The following is a 6,597-nucleotide window of genomic DNA, read 5'->3' as shown; positions in this document are numbered from 1 at the left end:
GCTGGCTGCAACACAGCCCGGAGGTGAAAGCTAATTGGATTGAGATGTACATCACCAAGGACAGCTCCAGATCAACGAGAGCGAGCTCGGGTAGATCTACGAACTCTACTCAGTGCAAGACCTGTGTCAACGAGGGAGGTTGCATGTTGTAATGTGCTAGTGTCTAGTCAAGCATTCAAAGTTTTTCTGAAGACTTTGATAAGAAAAAAAAGAAAAAACACTGTTGCGGTTGAATGAAAATGTTAGCCTATACATTTCGACTTTTGGAATAGACTAGAACAACTTCCTTTTCCTCATATAGTTATGTAGTGTTACATTAGTTAGAAATAGGCTAGTATTGCCCAGACAAAAATAAAGCATAAAGTATTACAAATAAATCAGTAAGTATATTTTTATATATTTATAAGTCGTTATGGGAGCAAGAAGACCAGAGAAGAACCAAACAAACACTGTCCCCATGGGCGAACAGGATCTCCTTGGCTCCATGAAAATGTTAACGACGTATGTACCTCAATTATACTGAATGGAACATCTTTATACAAAATTCAACCAAGTAAGGCTCGTTATAAAATAATGGGATCAAAGAATCCGTGCTTGAAAATAACCACAACAGAACTATTTTTACAGTTTGCACATGATGAATTCCAATGCCCTCAGTTTGTTCCTCAAAACAGTACTTTATGACTTGTTGTCAACTGGGATGAATGATATGATAATGTGTATTTTGGAGTTGCCTTTCCAGGCTCACCAGACCAGTTACATTACCAGGCTGCGGTAGGGACATCCCACATCCTCAATACAATAATAGATTGGGACTCCTCTCGTCCTTCCTTAGTACATTGGAATATATAGACCAATATCAGCCAGGGAACCTAAATATCTCACGTTAGAGGTTTATTCTAGAAGGCTATTTCTGGTAAGCAGCCAGATGCAATCTGCCGCTGCCACCTCCAGCCAAGGGGAAGGTACCCTTTAGTGATGGGTCGTACGCCGCAACAACCGCTCTTTTTGAATCGCTCTTTTTTGTGAAAGTTGGGAACCGAATTACATATGTGAAAGAGCCGTTTATTTGGCTCCCTGATTTGCATACTGTATTGTTATTATTGCTTTTTGAGATTCAGACATAGATTATCTGCAGATACATTATAAAAACATCATCTGAAGATGGTAATTCCTCATTGCAGGAACAAAATATTGAGGAGAGAGCCACATTCTGGTCCACACCGTATTAGATTTAGGCATCCAATATTGGCCTACGCTGCCTCTGTAGCAGGTTGCTGGCAAGATAATAGGGACAGGTCATTCTTCCCTAAACCAAATGACAAGTCACGACAGTTTTCCAGCAAAGGCTACAGTAGTCTACTGCTAGTATGAAAACAGCATTGTTCCCCACACAATGTTTAAGATCTGACTGATAGTGGGGACATTGATGACTTCATAACGGAGAAGAGAAATAGCTGTTTCAAACGTGACCACAAGAGGGGGTATGTTGCTTATTCAGAGAACAAAATATGTTCCACAGTATAAGCATATAAACTACTACTGTTCTCTGTAAGAACATTATTTCGCATTGACAAAGTTTGACATTCAATCCAGTGGCGTACTTACATTACCACTAAACAAATCTGTCTGATTTTCTATTGACTCCTGTCTTACCCCAATAAAATTCATATGAAATGAAAGTAGAAAATTCCACTAAATTAAATACCTTACATTATTATTTCATTAAATACCTCATAATAGCATACATTTTAAAGCAATGTTTCATGACATTTATGACTAAGAACTCTGTACAGATGTATGTTCTTAATTTGATCACCCTGTTGCAGGAGAACATGTAGTGTATTTAAGATTTAAAAGCCTTCTGAAGTTTGTAATTTCCACTTAGAAATTTCAGACTATATTTTCCATTATGAAAAATGTATCAACCCATAGAAATGTCCATTAATTATAATCCATATAATAATTCACATTCCCTGTTGCTGCAGGATTATTTTCCTGCTATAGAAAACTGGTTCAAATTAAGATCCTACATGTGTATGTGTTGGGACATGTATAGCTCAACTATATTGGCAATCAATCAAACATAGTAACACATTTCCAATTAAAAACACAATAAACTAGATGATGGCCAGGGACCATGCTAACCAAACAAATATTGACTGTGATTGGACTCAATAATAGAGGTCCCTATCTTTATTGAACATATTCTTGAACATATAAATGGTTCATTGCCCAGGTTCCCAAAGAGAATTGTTTCAAGAGAAAACATGAACGTCTTATGAAAGCCATTAAAAACATTTTTTTTTTTAACTACCATGAAGCCCGAAAAAGAAAGGAAATTCACGAGAACCAAAATGTGTACTTCAACCATGCTCTACCAAGGGTTTCCAGCACACAGCTTTGACCTAGTACAGTAGCTATGCTAGTCTATTTGTATTTACAACGATGTGTAGGCAGGTTGCTTAGGATTCAAACCTTCTCAAACAGCCTAATTCATATGCTCCCACAATAATATGATTTGTACCACATACAAGGTAATGTATTGAATTCTTTCCACCCCACACTAAGACAATACTCCATTTTCAAGCTTTTCTTATTATTATATGAAAGCAAGCTTTGTTTTTATACTTACAACGCCATCAGGCTTGATTGAGTGAGCTGTTTTGTCTTGTAGTAATGTGGTGCCTGCCTGTAATTCCTTAAACATTTACTTTAACAGTACATGTCATTGAAAAAAATATATATATTTCGTCAGTAGGTACCCAACATAATAGGTGTGTGTTTGACACAGTCACTCATATAGATATAGAGGTCTATAGGGTCTGTCTGCATTCCTTATCTCTATAACAGTTAGCTTACCTATGTAACATTGACATACTGTAACCACTTGTTTTTCAAACATGGCCCTGTTTTATCAAATGGGCAATTCATTACCGCTGTAAAATGACTATGTAGCTTAAAGTTGTGTATTGTATTTACTTTTGCAATAAAGATGACGCTACAATAATACACATTCACAAACAAAGCAAAAAACATCAGCGGCAGACCTGTGGGCGAAAACAGCGCGTTGATGAGAAGTCGAAGAATAATAGCAAGAATCGTGCAAACTAACAGGCAGGTCACAAACAGGCAAATAACAGGGCATTGTAACAGTGGTGTGCAGAACAGCGTCCCGGAATGCACAACTCGTCTGTCCTTGTCACAGATGGGCTATTATAGCAGACGACCACACCGGGTTCCACTCCTATCAGCTAAAAACAAGAAGAAGTTGCTCCAGTGGGCATGTGACCACCAACACTGGAAAATTGAGGATTGAGGAGTGGAAAATACTAGATGGTGTACCTAATAAACTGGCCACTGTGTGTACCGCGTACTTTACCCATGCTCTACCAACGTTTTCCAGCACAGTTGAAGTACTACAGTAGCTATTTTGGTCTATTGTACTTCAACAATATGTAGACAAGTTGCATAGAATTCAAACCTTCTCAAACAGCCTAATTCATACTCTGAGGGATAATGGACGTTATAGTGTCATGCTAAAAACTATATAAATATTATATAATATATATGTATAATACATACAGTTGAAGTCGGAAGTTTACATACACATTAGCGAAATACATTTAAACTCAGTTTTTCACAATTCCTGACATTTAATCTGAGTAAAAATGCCCTGTTTTAGGTCAGTTAGGACCCCCACTTCATTTTAAGAATGTGAAATGTCAGAATAGAATGATTTATTTCAGCTTTTATTTCTTTCATCACATTCCCAGTGGGTCAGAAGTTTACATACGCTCAATTAGTATTTGGTAGCATTGCCTTTAAACTGTATGTCAACTTGACACTATTCAAATGGACAGTCTGGTGATGATAGCACGTGTTAATTCCAAAATGTTTTGTTCATTCACTCAGTACTGATTGAATGTTTATTTATCTTGCTTGTAAAGCATTTTTTTTTTGTCTAAAACAGTTTCATTTTATAGCCAAGCATGGCGTTTTCTATTGACTGTGCACAGGTTGCACAAGCTAGCAAGCAATGATCATTATGATGCTGTTGTTTTAACTGGATGCTTCGTGTGCAACTCACACTCCTGCTACTTTCTAGTTGTGGATGGTGATTTCCGTTTTTTGGGAGATTGACTCTGTGTTGATCAGTCACTGCAAATTTGGATTATAATGACAAGACGGAAATTGTATTGACAGAGGAGGGAGCATACTGAATTAATGCATAAGGCAAGGGATAGAATTCTGTGGAGAGTCCTCAGAGGAGGAAGGGGAGGACCATCCTCCTCAGTGAGTTTCATAAAAATAAAAATAGTGACGAAGAAAGAGAGCGATGGAGTGCTGCATCATATGACCTGGCCTCCACAATCACCCAACCTCAACCCAATTGAGATGGTTTGGGATGAGTTGGACCGCAGAGTGAAGGAAAATCAGCCAAGAAGCGCTCTGCATATGTGGGAACTCCTTCAAGGCTGTTAGAAAAGCATTCCAAGTGAAGCTGGTTGAGAGAATGCCAAGAGTGTGCAAAGCCATCATCAAGGCAAAGGGTGGCTACTTTGAAGAATCTCAAATCTAAAATATATTTTGATTTGTTTAATACTTTTGTGGTTACTACATGATTCCATATGTGTTATTTCATAGTTTTGATGTATTCACTATAATTCTACAATGTAGAAAATAGTAAAAATAGAGAAAAACCCTGGAATGAGTAGGTGTGTCCAAACATTTGACTGGTACTGTATAGCAAATGCAGCTAACTAGTTTAGTCTACTCAAACACCCAATTCAAACAGATCAAATGCTATGTTAGCTAGCTGGCTATGGCTATCCAACACTCTTCCAAGTCAAGATAAGCTTTTGGTTTTATTCATTTATTGCCACTAGGGTCCGCCGGTATAACTGCTAAACTGCATGCTGTACACTGCAATGCATGATTGTAGCAGGTTATGTTGACTATGACGTTAATATGTTGTTAATATGTTGACAACGATGTAGGCTGTGTGTAACGGTTAGCTGTTATGGTATGAAAGTCTGGATTGGAAAGTTTTTTTCACCTGGTCACCGACAGCTGTTGTATTGTGCACTGAAGTCCACAAGAAAAGGAAAAAGGTGAGAGGAGGAGAGAGTGTAGAAGCGAGAAGGATTTATATATACAACAAGCAAAGTGATCATGTGGTTTATACTGTATGTGGCTGCTAGTTCTGTGTTTGCATGTGATCAGCGGTACATTCATTCCAGCCAATTCTGTAGAAAAACATTTCTTCAACGGAAGAAAACGGAATGAAACAGGGAAAAATATACCTGAATTTGTCCACTTAAAACTCTCATTTGCAACTGCTGGACTAATGATGACAACTTAGGTCAGCTAGATGCATACAAAAGTGTGCAAGGTGTTATTGAATGTGTCACTGTCTGTCACCTTGACTACTCAAATTTCCCTCGACCTATGCATCTAAGTTGCTAACTTTCATTCGTCGGCTATGTTGTAGCAACCTCATGATGGGTTTAGGGAAAATTGAAGTATCATGTCTAAACCTATCAATGTAACATTGAGCTGGGTGAATGGAATATGAATGACAGTCATCCAATATGTTGTAATATAAATAAGGCCATGCCCATTAAAAAAAGTCCTCCCTCATCTTAAACAGCAGTGACTGCCACTGATAGGATTTTCTTCTGATCGTCTAACAGCCACACATCTGTTCTGTGCATAATTGTTTTGTTTTTTAACCTTTATTTAACTAGGCAAGTCAGTTAAGAACACATTCTTAGTTACAATGACGGCCTACACCGGCCAAACCCGGATGACGCTGGGTCAATTGGATTCAAACCAGGCTGTCTGTAGTGACGCCTCAAGCACCACCTTAGACCACTGTGCCACTTGCGAGCCCCTTTGCATGCATTATAAATGAGCAGTGTTGCAGTTTTACCAAAATCTGGTGCATCTAACTGATTATAATAGCAGCCAAGAACATTCACTAGCTTATTTGTTGGTGCTCTGATTACACAGAAGTGTCCAGGTCAGCAGTTTAGGGGGGAAAGGGGGATACGTAGTCAGTTGTACAACTGAAATGTGACTTCCGCAATTAACCTGACCCCTTTGAATGAAAAGTGCAGTGGGCTGCCTTAATCAGCATCCACATTTTCGGCACCCAGGGAACCCACTGGTTAACTGCCTTGCTCAGAACGACAGATTTTTACCTTGTCAGCTGGGGGATTTGATCCAGCAAACTTTTGGTTACAGGCCCAACACTCTTAACCACTAGGCTACCTGCCACCCCATGTTTACACAGATTACTTCAGCCATATGAAAAACCTTCCATAGCAAAATATACTTACCTAGCTAGCTAGTTAGCTACCTTCCTTTTGCTTCTCACCCAACTGGTGATTTCTAGCAAGCTACAGCTGCAAGCCTACAGCTGCTAGCTAGATTTCAACTTAACACTGAGCTTCAACCAATGCATACTATAGTCGAACCAACCAGCACAACTATAATATAATAAAATAGTTCACAAAAGCTAAAGTCAGTAAATGACAAAAGAGTTGTGAATACATTAGTTGTATTTTTTTAAACAGCAGACTTTGTGTAAAA

This window comes from Oncorhynchus keta, chromosome 15, assembly GCF_023373465.1.
Source record: "Oncorhynchus keta strain PuntledgeMale-10-30-2019 chromosome 15, Oket_V2, whole genome shotgun sequence".
NCBI classification, from domain to species: Eukaryota; Metazoa; Chordata; class Actinopteri; order Salmoniformes; family Salmonidae; genus Oncorhynchus; species Oncorhynchus keta.
Note: the sequence above shows the minus strand (reverse complement) of the source record.